Genomic DNA, 15025 nt, shown 5'->3' with positions numbered 1-15025 from the left:
AACGCACACTTTGTCTGAGCTTTCATTTCAGGACAATGTGTATTGTCTTTCAGGGTTTGCAGATCAGTAAACTTTGTTCATAAGTTCCATTAGTATTTTATTAAGGCTATATTTTTCTAAAGACTGCAGGAAGGAACATGAGTGATTTTTTCTACCGTAGCATGAACAAACCACTCTTCCCCATCCCTCCCAATTTCATATATTCATCTTTCAGTCTGCTGAGTGCTCTAAGGTCATGGGTGTATGGAATCTACTAGGACATATGTAGACTCTTTAGAGTCACATCGCTGAAGAAAACAGACTCTGTCTTTCAGCATCCATCTTGCCAAAGCTCTTCCTCTAAAGAGGGACTTTGTGATCCTTTCTCTCATCCGTGATGGGATTTGAAACCTTGTACAGGTTTTTATCTTGCTTACATTGCATCAAAGTATGTAAGAAAATACTGTGTTTATTCCCATGCCTGGCTTGGGTCTTAACTATCCCCTCAAACTGATTTGCTAAAGATGTAACTTCTAGGTGATGGTGTTTTGATGAAGTGAAGAAAGTTATAGGGTGTGCAGCAAACTGTAGTGAGTAAGTCATTGGCAGCAGGCCCTGCAAAGTCTTACTGGGAGCCTGACCTCTTCTTTCCCCCAAGTCTTTGCTTTCTGGTGGCCGAAAGTTGAGCAGCTGTGCTTTATTACAGTTTTCACCATGCTTGTATGTCCTTCCACAGGGCCAGAGCTAAAAAGACAAACAGTCTTGGATTGATGCCTTTCAAACTAGTATACAAAATTGAAGCTTTCTCTTCAAAAGTCAATTGTTTCAGATAAATTACCACAGTAACGCAAAGTTATATAATATAAAAATTGCTACCAGCAATGGGACAGTTATTGGTAGTCTGTCTTTTAGAAGCTTTAGCACTGATTTGTGGGAGGGAATTTGGAATATTGGGGAATCAAGGAAGACAAATATTAGATTTTTATGAGGAGTGATTTAGGATCAATTCTGATCGGGGATGGAGAAGACCAGAATGTATATAGGGTTATAAACAGTAAGGACTGTGCTAATGGTGAAAGTAGTGGAATTACTGGGAATTAGAGTACCAGCTATTTGTTACACGGCTTGACAAAACATTTGTTGGTAATTTTTCAATGCTCTCAGATTTTTGAGGGAGGCTGAGTTTAGATGTGATGGGCTAGTTTAACAGTGAAGGCATTGGTACAGGAGACAAGTTCCTGAACAGAACACCAATGGCTCAGGCTCTAAGACCAATAATTGGTAAATGGGACCTCACGAAACTGTAGACCTCCTGTAACACAAAGGACACTGTCAATAGGACAAATTGGCAGCCCACAGATTGGGAAAGGCTTTTCACCAAACATACATTTGATAGAAGGCTAACATCCAAAATATGCAAAGAACTCAAGAAGTTAGACACAAAGAACACTTATTATCCAATTTCAAAAATGGAGTACAGAACTATACAAAGGAATCTCAAATGGCCATAAAACTTAAATAAATGTTCAAAGTCATTAGTCATCAGGGAAATTCAAATCAAAACAATGCTGAGATTCTATCTTCTACTGTCAGAATGACTACAATCAAAAACTCAAGTGACAGCAAATGCTGTTGAAGATATGGAGCAAGGGGAACACTTCTTCATTGCTGGTGGGAGTGCAAAGTTGTACAACCACTTTGGAAATAAATTTGGTGTTTTCTCAGAAAACTGGGAATTTTTCTGCCTCAAGACACAACTATACCACTCCTGGGCATATACACAAAATATAGCCCACCATCCCACAAAGACACTTGCTCAACAATGCTCATAGCCGCTTTAGTCAAAATAGCCAGAAATTGGAAACAATCTATATGTCCCTCAAATAAAGAATGATTAAAAAAAACATGGTACATCTACACAATGAAATACTACTCAGCCAATCAAAACAGGAACATCATGAGTTTTGCAGGCAAATGGATAGAACTAGAAAATATCATCCTTAGTGAGGAAAAACAGATCCAAAAGGACATGTATGATCATGTGTTCACTTATAAGTGAATATTAGTCATAAAATACAGGATCCATGTTACATTCCAGAGACCCAAAGAAGCTAAACAAGAGCCAAGGCCTAAACAAGGAAGCATGAATACTTATAAAGGAGAATAAAATAGTCACAGAAGAAGATGGAGGCAGGAAACTAGGAAGGAGGGGATGGGGACAGGAATGTTGGGTTCAGGATCAGGTATAAGGAAGGACAGGAGAGATGGCCAGATGGCCATGAAAATTAATGGAAATCTACAACTGTCAGGGGTAAGGATGTTGGGGGACCACCTCCAGGATGAGACAGAGAATTGGGATAAAGGAGGTACCCAAGAATCAATGGGAGTGAACTTAGTTGTGATTAACTATATTGGGGATATGTAACCTGAAGAAGCAACCTTCTGTAGCCAGACGGGAACCCCAGTTGAGTGATAGAGATACTGAATTTTCAACCCAAAATTTATCCTGTCTTCAAGAAACACAGGCATAAGTGATGGATGGGGCAGAGACTGAGAGAATGGCCAATCAATAACTGATCCAGCTTGAAATCTATCCCAATGGCAATCACCAATACTTAACTCTATTAATACTCTGCTATGCTTACAGTCAGGAGTACATTGTCCTCTGAGAGGCCCTACCCAGCAGCTGACTCAGACAGATACAGACACCCACAGCCAAACAGTAGATGGACTGTAAGAGTGGGGATTCTTACAGAAGAATAGGCGAAAGAACTGCAGATCCAAAGGGGATAGGAACTTCACAAGAAGGGTCATCTATCCTGGACCCTTGGGGCTCTCAGGGTCTGAACTACCAACCAAAGAAAATACATGGTCAGGACCATGGCTTCTGTTCCAGAAAACTATCCATTCATTGGCAACATGTACACTTGTGTTTCTGACCACATGATCCCTGGTATACCCTGTCTTACTGGACATCTACCATATCCCTCCAGATATCTGTAGAACAATGGTTACTTACCAGGATGCTCATTGCCGCTTATGTCTTCCAGGGAAAAAATGCAAATGGTTCCCCTTTGGCCTCTTTGAGTTGAGATCAATTACAGGAGTGCTTCAGAAACAGTGCAATGTTCCAAGAAGGGAGTGGTGAACAATTGTCTTGGTTGAGGTTACTATTGCTGTGGTGGAATACCATGACCAAAATAAATTGGATACAAGGGTGTATTTGTCTTATACTTACACATCACTGTTCAACATTTGAAGTCAGCATAGGAACTAAACAAAGTAGGTAAGAGGAGGCAAGATAATACAGAGGCCATGCAGAAGTGCTGCTTGTCCTATATGTCTAGCTGAGCATGGTTTCTTACTGACACCAGAACTGCCACTACAGGAATGATCCAATCACAATGGGTTGGGCCCTTCTACATTCATCACTAATTAAGAAAATGCTACATGTGATCTTATAGGAACATTTTTCAATTGAGGTCCCCCTCCTCTCTAGTGACTATAGCTTGTGTCAAGTAGACATAAAACTAGCCAGCATAGCAATGCAGTCTCAAGTCACGGACTGCAATGTAACTATCTAAAAAGATATACATAAGGGATTATTTTTCATGTTATAATCTTTGCCTTAATGTTTAATTATAGGGAGGGTTTTTATTGGATATTTTCTTTATTTACATTCCAAATATTATCCCCTTTCCTAGTTTCCACCCCCAGAAATTCCCTCTCCCCTCTCCATCCCCCTGTTTCTATGAGTGTTCCCCCCCACCCAGCCACCCCCTCCTGCCTCCCTGCCCTCCATTTCCCCTACACTTGGGAATTGAGCCTTCACCTGGCCAAGGGCCTCTCCTCGTAAGGGATTATTTTTATGTGGTATTACATAGCCAATTTGTGTGAACATCTGAGCTTTTGAAACTGAGAGACATTACTGGAAAGATGCTCTGGAATTCAGCTCAACACAACAACATAGATCACCATATGATATGAAAAGTGACTTTAAGAGAAGCTGATGGCACAAGAACATTTAATTTATGCTAATTCACTTCTCCCCATAACGTCTCCACCCTGTGTCTCCTGTACTGTGGACAGGCGTCCATCTGTTTTTAATCTTGTATGTATCTCCTGTTTTCTTACGAGTTAAATTGGAATAGGGGAGATTGAGTTTATTTTAAAGCATGCCTTGATTCGTGTAAACTTTCTTACTTGAACAAGCCTTTTATTGTAATTTAGAGCTCAGATTAAATGATATCTTGTTGTCCCTATGAATTCTGCTAAAAATTTTATGTTTTTACTCAAATGTTATACTAGGTAATGACAAGGAGTCTTGAGAGAGCATTAAAGTATACATTTCTAGATATTGCTTTTGCAGACTGGTACACAATGAGTTTAGGTGGACATGAGTTCTCCCAGGAGATAGTAATTTTCAGGCAATTTGGAGAACATTCTTTACAACTTTTTAACCTTCCCTTTGCTGGCAGGCTTCTGCTTACAGGCCTGGACTTGAGGGTCTCCTGGGCCTTACTCCTGGGACTTCTGGTTTACTCAGTCTGAAGTAGGTATTTGTTATCACAGATAATCCTCATACTCTGGTTCAAAACTTCTCCCCGAGGAGACACACAACCACATGTTTCTGTGGTTGAAGTAATTGTTGTACTTTAAACACCCTTGGGTTTTTCAGACCACCAAAGTTGAAATTTACTGGATAACAATGTTATTTTCTTTAAAAGAACCTCTTTTCCTTTCCTTTTCACGATTTTGAAGTAAACTCTCTCGAGCCTAAACACGTTTGCTTTCAAGCTGTCTTCGCGTATCTGCTGCGAGTCCAGCTTTAAAGGAAAATTGATTGTTTCCTATTTTTATTACTATTACCGCGAAACTTTGTGATGAGATCTATGTTCAGATTTCAGGGAAGAAAACATGCCTGAAATGTTATTTAGGTTGCAATAGTAGGCAGCGCTTTAAACATCTGAAGTCTCGCTGAGGGGATTTGAGGACTGCTTGCCTTTCCACTCGGCTGTGGTTGGGTTTGAGTCAAACGTTGCCAGTCATTGACTGAGCGCTGTGGATGTGTTTGCTCTGGCAATGCTGCCTAGACTAAGTCTACCGCATTGGGTAGGATGCTCCCCGCATTTATTCTTACTGGTTGACAGTTTTATTTGTGACTCCTATTTAAAGCAGAGCAACGGAGCCCAACCCTTAAACATTTGGCTTCGGACAGTCTCTTTTGGACAAGATACAGAAGCCTAAAGGAGCAGGGAGGCTGAATTTTTTTTTCCCCGTCACAAACCTTTCCTTTGTGAGCTTGGCAAAGGTAACCTACTAAACGGTAGCCAGGCTTAAGCAAGTTGTGCAATTCCAGAAATGACCAAAAAATTCTTTACCAGAAAGCACACTAGCCTCTTGTGACAGACTGGTTAGTTTTCAGCCAGACATCCGAGAAAAACCTCATTAAACTTTTGAAGTGTTATAAATATCAATCCGTGGCCTTGCTGTATGTAAGGAGTTATGTACTGCTTTAGAGGGCCTTTAAAGCCACTTGCAATATTTTTTTTCCTGTTAGGAACAACTTACAATAATAGATCAGCCATTAGAACATATTAAAAACATCGCTGAAGCAAATCATTCATATTTGGAGCAACAAAAAGGAACGTTTTCTCTAATTTCATGATTTTTTTATCTTAATGTTCCTTGAACATCAAAGAACATTGTAGTCAAGTGCTGGAGAGGTGCTACAGTTCCTAAGAGCTCATTCTGCACCAGCATAATGATGAGACCCAGAACTTGTAAAAGAAGGCAGAGAGAGGGTGATTGCCGGAACTGGCTGGACCATCTATGCATTGATTGGGTTGGGCATCTGCTGGAGCTCAGATTACCCATGAGAGGCTGGGCACCTGCAAAAAAACAAAAAGACTGCCTTTCCAATAGCCATCAACTGCAGCTCTTTGGTTATGGGTGGAGTCTCCTGATGCCCTTTCCCCCTGGGCTGGAATGTTGACAAGTTTCATCTACTGCAGACACCCACCGCTATTGTGAGTTTATGACATCAGTGTCCTTGTCCTGTCCGAAAGTTGTAGCAATCGTGTCCTCTCTGACCTCTGATGCTTACAGTCTTCCTGACTCATCTTCTGTGATTTTCCTGAGCCTAGAGGGATGGTATAAATGGCTGAGTACTCCACTAATTCTCTGAACTTTGACAAGTTGGAAGTAGAGGACTGTAGGAAGAAACCAGAAGATTGAGCTGAGCCTGGACAACTGCATATACCTTGTTCAATCATCTGGGTTCTACTGCTCCACCTCCACTTGTCCTATCTTACCAGTTTCCTCCCACTTGACACCCCTCCCCCCATTATTTTTCATTTTCCTTCTGTGCTATTTGTAGATGTATTTTTTTTTAAAGAACACATTGTGCCAAGGACTTCCAGAATGTGAGTGGGAAAGCCATCTGGATATGTGAGTGAAACTTGTCCCCACATAGAGGAAAAGCTACCCTTGTGGTATGCAGTTCTAAGTTCATCTACACAGAAAGGGGTATATCAGCATCTGTTGAGGATTCTTGGACCTAATAAACATTCAATATATTCTTGATAAACAGATGTATGGAAGACAAAATAACATTAACAATAGCATCAGAAGCATCAGAAGCAGCAGCAGCAACAACAACAGTAGCAACAAAATGTCTCATAATGTAATGAGTGCTAGGATGGTTTATAAACTTTTGTATGTTAAAAACAATCCTAGCAGTGTAATGTTATCTTAATAAGCCGTGTATGTAATGTAATCTTAAACACAGGTGAAATTTTCTCAAGAAAAATTTTCTTCTGCACACACACACACACACACACACACACACAGAGAGAGAGAGAGAGAGAGAGAGAGAGAGAGAGAGAGAGAGAGAGAGAGAGAGAGAGAGAGAATGTATGACCCATTTGTTTCCGCAGGGGTTTTCTATTGTACAACATAAAGGCCCACATTTATTGTCTTTGCAGCAGATGGACACAGAATGACCAAGCGACGGCTGCAAGGTTGTAACTGTCAGTCCTCTCCTGATACCCAGATTTTCTGAGGGAGGTGGAACTGAAGTTTGAGGTCATAAGCTGTCATGTCTATGTGATGAAATTTCTATAAACTCACAAAGAACCAAGTTGGAAGGAATTCTGAGCACATCAAGGCTCTTGGAGGTTGACTTAGGAAAGAGGGCATGGACTGACCGCTCCTTCCCTCTACCTTGGCTCTCCCTCATTTTCCTTGAGGTTGCTCATCTATAGTCTTGGTAGCATCATTTAAACAAAACTAATTGAGGACTCTCCTTCCTCAAGTTCTGTGAGCAACCATAGAAAATTGATTGAAGCCTATCATGGGAAGTACAATTTATAATAGGTAAACAAGCACCCACAGAGCAACATGGACCCCAAAACTGGCTTCAGAAATGCTGTGTAGGTTGTAGGACTGATTCTGATGTTATTTCCAAGCCCATAGCCTTACTACGGGGCTGGACATCACCTAGCAGGAATCTGGTAGAGATCTATCTGTGCAATATCTCTCTCCCTTGCCCATTCCTCTTTCCTCCTCTGTAAAATCCATATATATATATGAAGTGAGAAACCAGGAGAACTGCTATGATCTTAAAATAGACTTCATTATATACATTACAAGTGTCTAGTGCTCCAGTCACCAACAGAGGGATATCTTTGGGGGACATCTTTTAAATTTTGTCTACCTACCAAAATGTCATGCCTTGGAATGAGTCGTGTACCAGTGCAGACAATTTTTCTGGAGGAGGATAGAATGGAAGGAAGCTCGATCATCCAACTCTTAGTCTTTAGAAAAAAAAGTGACTGTTACTGTTTTGTGATGGTGATGTGTATTAGATCAGGGGACTAAACATGAGGATGGTTTCAGTCTAGGTTTACATAATTCAGTTCAATGATGAGTAATTGAGAAGGCTGAGAGCCAGACGAACAGATGGTCATCTTTGGCAGAACTGACCTGTCAGTGAGCACAGGTCTCCCATTCTGGGCAAGGCTCAGAAGTCAGCTTTGTTCTTCAGGTGAGCCGGGAGTAGCTTGGGGCGGGGGCATAGAGGGCCAAATTAATTATAAGACTAATAACAGAATAAGAATACAAAAGAAGCATAGATAAACTGGCAGAAATTTATGGAAAGGCAGCCAAGTATGTGAAAACTTTATTTACACTGATTTTTGGCTGTTATTTGAAATAAATATTTTTTTTAAAAAACGTACCAGTTTTCCTAAAATTAAAATATGAAAATAAATATCCAAATCAAAACTCTGGTGATGTAGCTGGTTTAAGATTATGTTAGCCTCTTGCTGGATTCAGAGATGAATGGGCAGCACGCCCTTCCTTTGGCTTTTGATGGGCGTGTTTTAGAGTTTCATGTTGGTTGATTTACCTTTACAGATTGTTTTGAATTCAAACAGATACTTAGATTAACAAGGCGGGTGCTTGGTCGGAGCTGAAGGGCATTTCTAATTTTAGTTTCTACAAATGTTAAAACATTATTCTTGGTCTGAAAGGAAGAATAGGAGGATATCTGGATGACATAGAAGAATTCTTAGGAGAGAGATCTGGAAGGAGAATCGTACTTGTTCTTATGTGGAAAACATCAACAAACCAAAGTGAAGATTTCTAGGGTCTTTTTGAAAGCTCTCTACTGGGTGCATTGACTCTTTGCTTGCTTTGTGGCCAAAGATTTTTATGAAAGATATCTATTTGCGTTTAGATGTGTCTGCTCACGGAGGGAGTCTTAGGGGAGAGGGTAGCAATTATTGGGGAGTTTATTCTTTTTCTTTAACTTATACCTCTATAATGAACTAGTTTCTGCTTTATTTTTTCCCTGCTAGCTCCCCTGGCCAAAACTTAATGTAGCAGATGATTGAGCATGGTATTAGCCAATGCCAAACTGCCTCCAGGTTTCTGTCCTGGGCCTCCTCTCCTGGGATTATTATATTTCAAGGCTGGTTCTTCTCCAGCTGGCTCATTACCACAAAGATCGCCTTAACTGTGTCATGGACAGATCATACTGTGAGTTAAATTTCAGCATTACAACAACCTCCTTCTCTATATCTCTTCACTGATTATCTCTTGCAAGCTACACAATCATCTTGTGTGTGATTAAATATATTTGTATCAGGAAAAAAATAAATGCCTTTAAAATAGGGTTCTATTTAAAATGGAATTATATCATTTTCTCTTTCTTTTTTCTTCCTTCAAAAAAGGAAGTGCCCTCCCCCAAATCTCTCAAATTGATGTTTCTTTACACACACACACACACACACACACACACACACACACACACGCGCGCACACACACACACACACACACACACACACACACAAATTGGAATCAGGGAAACAATTAACCCAATTATAAATTGATGTACAAATCTAATGAGAGAATTATCAAAAGAGAAAAATTAAATGGCTACAAACACTTGAAGAAATGGTCCGTAACCTTAGCTATCAGGGAAATGCAAATCAAAACTATTTTGAAATTTCATCGTATACCAGCCAGAAGGCACAAGATCAATAAAACAAATGACAGCTTATGCTAGGGACGATGTGGAGTAAGGGGAGCACTCCCCCATTGCTGGTAGAAGTGCAAACTTATACAGCCACTGTGGAAATCAATACGGTGGTTCCTCAGAAAGGTGTGATTCAATCTACCTTGAGAGTTAGCTATAGCACAATCTTAGGCATATATCCAAAGGACTATTCATGCAACTCTAGAGACAATTGTGCAAACATGTTCGTGCCTTTCTGTTAATTGTAGCCCAAAATTGGAAAAAACTATCTATCTATCTAAGAATGAATGGATAAGAAAAATATGGTATGGTATTTTTACACAATGGAGGTTTTTTCAGGTATTAAAAAGGAAATTATGAAATTTCCAGGTAAGTGGCTGGATTATCCTGAGTGAATAAACATAAGAGGTTTCTTTTTTAAATTTATCTAGAATTCTTGAAAAGGGTTACTTTAGAACCCTAAAGAATATGGATTATAGAACTTTTATAATTATATAATGTTTTATAGAGAAAATGAAGTGCACCCTGAAGTATACGGATTGCAGAACTTTATAATTATATAATATTTTCTGTTGGATGTAGGGTTGGTGAAGATCTTTTCCCAATTTGTTGGTTGCTGTTTTGTCCTTTTCACAGTGTCCTTTGCCTTAGGGAAACTTTGTAATTTTATGAGGTCCTATTTGTCAATTCTTGATCTTAGAGCATAAGCTATTGGTGTTCTGTTCAGGAACTTTTCCCCTGTGCCTATGTCCTCAAGGGTCTTCCCCAGTTTCTTTTCTATTAGTTTCAGTGTGTCAGGTTTTATGTAGAGGTCCTTGATCCACTTGGAGTTGAGCATAGTAGAAGGAGATAAGAATGGATCAATTTGCATTCTTCTGCATGCTGACCTCCAGTTGAACCAGCACCATTTGTTGAAAAGGCTATCTTTTTTCCACTGGATGGTTTCAGCTCCTTTGTCGAAGATCAAGTGACCATAGGTGTGTGGGTTGATTTCTGGGTCTTCAGTTCTATTCCATTGATCTACCTGTCTGTTACTATACCAATACCATGAAGTTTTTTTTTTTTAACACTATTGCTCTGTAGTACTGGTTGAGGTCTGGGATACTGATCCCCCTGAAGTTCTTTTGTTGTTGAGAATAGTTTTAGCTATCCTGGGTTTTTTGCTATTCCAGATACATTTGAGAATTGCTCTTTCTAACTCTATGAAGAACTGACTTGGGATTTTGATGGGGATTGCATTGAATCTGTATATTGCTTTAGGCAACATGACCATTTTTTACTATAGTAATCCTGCCAATCCACGAACATGGAAGATTTTTCCATTTTCTGAGTTCTTCTTAGATTCCCTTCTTCAGAGACCTGAAGTTCTTGTCATACAGATCTTTCACTTGTTTGGTTAGAGTCACACCAAGATACTTTATATTGTTTGTGGCCATTGTGAAGGGTGTCATTTCCCTAATTTCTTTCTCAGTTTGTTTATCCCTTGAGTATAGGAAGGCTAGAGGGCTAATATCCAATATATACAAAGAACTCAAGAAATTAGACTCCAGAGAGCCAAATAACCCCATTAAAAATTGGGGTACAAAGAATTCTCACCTGAAGAACTTCGGATGGCGGAGAAGCATCTTAAAAAATGCTCAACTTCATTAGTCATTAGGGAAATGCAAATCAAAACAACCCTGAGATTTCATCTTACACCAGTCAGAATGGCTAAGATTAAAAATTCAGGAGACAGCAGGTGTTGGAGAGGGTGTGGAGAAAGAGGAACACTCCTCCACTGCTGGTGGGGTTGCAAATTGGTACAACCACTCTGGAAATCAGTCTGGCGGTTCCTTCTGAAAACTGGGCACCGACACTTCCAGAAGATCCTGCTATACCACTCCTGGGCATATACCCAGAGGATTCCCCACCATGTAATAAGGATACATGCTCTACTATGTTCATAGCAGCCCTATTTATAATTGCCAGATGCTGGAAAGAACCCAGGTATCCCTCAACAGAAGAGTGGATGCAAAAAATGTGGTATATCTACACAATGGAGTACTATTCAGCCATTAGAAACAATGAATTCATGAAATTCTTAGGCAAATGGATGGAGCTAGAGAACATCATACTAAGTGAGGTAACCCAGACTCAAAAGGTGAATCATGGTATGCACTCACTAATAAGTGGTTATTAACCTAGAAAACTGGAATACCCAAAACATAATCCACACATCAAATGAGATACAAGAAGAAAGGAGGAGTGGCCCCTGGTTCTGGAAAGACTCAGTGAAGCCGTATTCGACAAAACCAGAACGGGGAAGTGGGAAGGGGTGGGTGGGAGGACAGGGGAAGAGAAGGGGGCTTACGGGACTTTCAGGGAGTGGGGGGCTAGAAAAGGGGAAATCATTTGAAATGTAAATAAATTATATCGAATAAAAAAATTAAAAAAAATTGGGGTACAGAGGTAAACAAAGATTTTTCACCTGAAGAACTTCAAATGGCTGAGAAACACCTTAAAAAATGTTCAACATCATTAGTCATTAGGGAAATGCAAATCAAAACAACCCTGAGATTTCACCTCACACTAGTCAGAATGGTTAAGATTAAAAACTCAGGAGACAGCAGGTGTTGGTGAGGATTTGGAGAAAGAGGAACATTCTTCCACTGCTGGTGGGAATGAAGGTTGGTACAAACACTCTGGAAATCAGTCTGGGAGTTCCTCATAAAACTGGGCATGACACTTCTGGAGGACCCTCCTATACCACTCCTGGGCATATACTCAGAGGATTCCCTGGCATGCAATAAGGACACATGCTCCACTATGTCCATAGCAGCCTTATTTGTAGTAACCAGAAGCTGGAAAGAACACAGATGTCCCTCAATGGAGGAATAAATACAGAAAATATGGTATATTTACACAATGGAATGCTATTTAGCAATTAAAAACAATGAATTCATGAAATTCTTAAGTAAACGGTTGGAATTGGAAAATATCATCCTAAGTGAGGTAACCCAATCACAAAAGAATGCAGTCACTGATAAGAGAAGCTCTGAATACCCAAGACACAATTCACATATCAAATGATTCCCAAGAAGAAGGAAGGAGAGGGCCCTGGTCCTGGAAAGGCTTGATCCAGCATTGTAGGGGAGTACCAGGACAGAGAAGTAGGAGGGGGTTGATTGGACAATGGGCGGAGGGAAGAGGGCTATGGGACTTATGGGGAGGGGGGGAGCTGGGAAAGGGGAAATCATTTGGAATGTAAACAAAGAATATAGAAACTAAAAAAAAAGTTGTAGAGAAAATTTAGTGCTTGAAAGACATCAAAAATATATTATGGTTTTTGTTTTGTTTTGTTTTTAATATATATGATTCCTGTGCATGTGAATGTGTGTATTACTGCCCATAGCTACACAGGTAGAAATGGACCTCATAAAGCCATCTCCCATACTTAGTAGAAGGCTAAGGTGCCCTGTCTTGTTTAGGTGACAACTGCAGCTGAGGGCTCATCATTGCAACCTTCATGTCAAGTCCCAGCAACATCATTTTCACAGATGAATCAGGACCATCTCTCAGTTTCCAAGTTAGGCTTCAGTTCGTTCAACAAAATAGTCTGTCATGTGGAAGACAGGCAGCAAGAACATCTCCCTGTGACTCAGGATTGAGGATGTGAGGTCATCCTCAATGTTTCTTCTTTGCTCCACGGAGACACTCACTATACTTGTGCTTGTGCCTCTGTGAAAGATACAAAGGCAGTTAGATGCCTTCTAATTGTGGGCTGTGAAAGTTAACTCACCAAGGCGCTCAAAATCTCATTTATGATTGTTTGTGTCCCAGAAGCTTGGGGTCAGAGATAATCACTTCATGTCTGTTCTTTGAAAAGAAATTTGATGAACACGTCCTGTCTTCTAGAGATTTCAGCCACTCTTACTCTTTGTACAAATATATTAATGTTTTTTTATTGATCACCTTTTTATTGCTTTTTAATGTTGGGACATTAATTTGTTTCAAAATTATCTATAATAGTCAATATTCACAAAAAGTATTATAATTATTTATATAATTAGTATGCAAACACTAAGTTTTATTAGTAATTCAACATCATTTAGCATATGACAAATGTTTCTGTGTACTTTAACAGTGTATAATTACACTTATAATTATAATTACACTTATAATAGGTATCTACCTGTGCAACAAAATCTTTTGCCATCTAGCATTCAAATGTTTTAGATTAATAAACCTTATCTGAGATGTTCTGATTCTCTGGAGAGAAAGTATTGTAATAAATGAACTCTTCTGATGGAAGCAACTGATAAAGCACTAAGTTCTTACAAATGAGGCAACTTAGGTAGCATTTGCTTCCTTACTTAACAAAACCATTTCCAGGAAAAATAATTTTGAAATGAGGTATAAGTGAATACATAAAACACTTTCAAAGAGGTGAGTTTATACAAGGGATGAAATACAACATGATTTTATTCAGTGTAATTTAGCCAAGGCTCGGGAGACTTTCTTTTTTTTTTTTCAGTTTTTTTTTTATTCGATATAATTTATTTACATTTCAAATGACTTCCCCTTTTCTAGCCCCCCCACTCCCCGAAAGTCCCTTAAGCCCCCTTCTCTTCCCCTGTCCTCCCACCCACCCCTTCCCACTTCCCTGTTCTGGTTTTGCTGAGTACTGTTTCACTGAGTCTTTCCAGAACCAGGGGCCACTCCTCCTTTCTTCTTGTACCTCATTTGATGTGTGGATTATGTTTTGGGTATTCCAGTTTTCTAGGTTAATATCCACTTAATAGTGAGTGCATACCATGATTCACCTTTTGAATCTGGGTTACCTCACTTAGTATGATATTCTCTAGCTCCATCCATTTGCCTAAGAATTTCATGAATTCATTGTTTCTAATGGCTGAATAGTATTCCATTGTGTAGATATACCACATTTTTTGCATCCACTCTTCTGTTGAGGGATACCTGGGTTCTTTCCAGCATCTGGCAATTATAAATAGGGCTGCTATGAACATAGTAGAACATGTATCCTTATTACATGGTGGGGAGTCTTCTGGGTATATGCCCAGGAGTGGTATAGCAGGATCTTCTGGAAGTGAGGTGCCCAGTTTTCGGAGGAACCGCCAGACTGCTTTCCAGAGTGGTTGTACCAATTTGCAACCCCACCAGCAGTGGAGGAGTGTTCCTCTTTCTCCGCACCCTCTCCAACACCTGCTGTCTCCTGAATTTTTAATCTTAGCCATTCTGACTGGTGTAAGATGAAATCTTAGGGTTGTTTTGATTTGCATTTCCCTAATGACTAATGAAGTTGAGCATTTTTTAAGATGCTTCTCCGCCATCCGAAGTTCTTCAGGTGAGAATTCTTTGTTTAACTCTGTACCCCATTTTTTAATAGGGTTGTTTGGTTTTCTGGAGTCTAACTTCTTGAGTTCTTTATATATATTGGATATTAGCCCTCTATCTGATGTAGGATTGCTGAAGATCTTTTCCCAATTTGTTGGTTGCCGATTTGTC

This window comes from Apodemus sylvaticus, chromosome 15 (genome assembly GCF_947179515.1).
Source record: "Apodemus sylvaticus chromosome 15, mApoSyl1.1, whole genome shotgun sequence".
Taxonomy (NCBI): domain Eukaryota; kingdom Metazoa; phylum Chordata; class Mammalia; order Rodentia; family Muridae; genus Apodemus; species Apodemus sylvaticus.
This window is presented reverse-complemented; position numbering follows the sequence as displayed.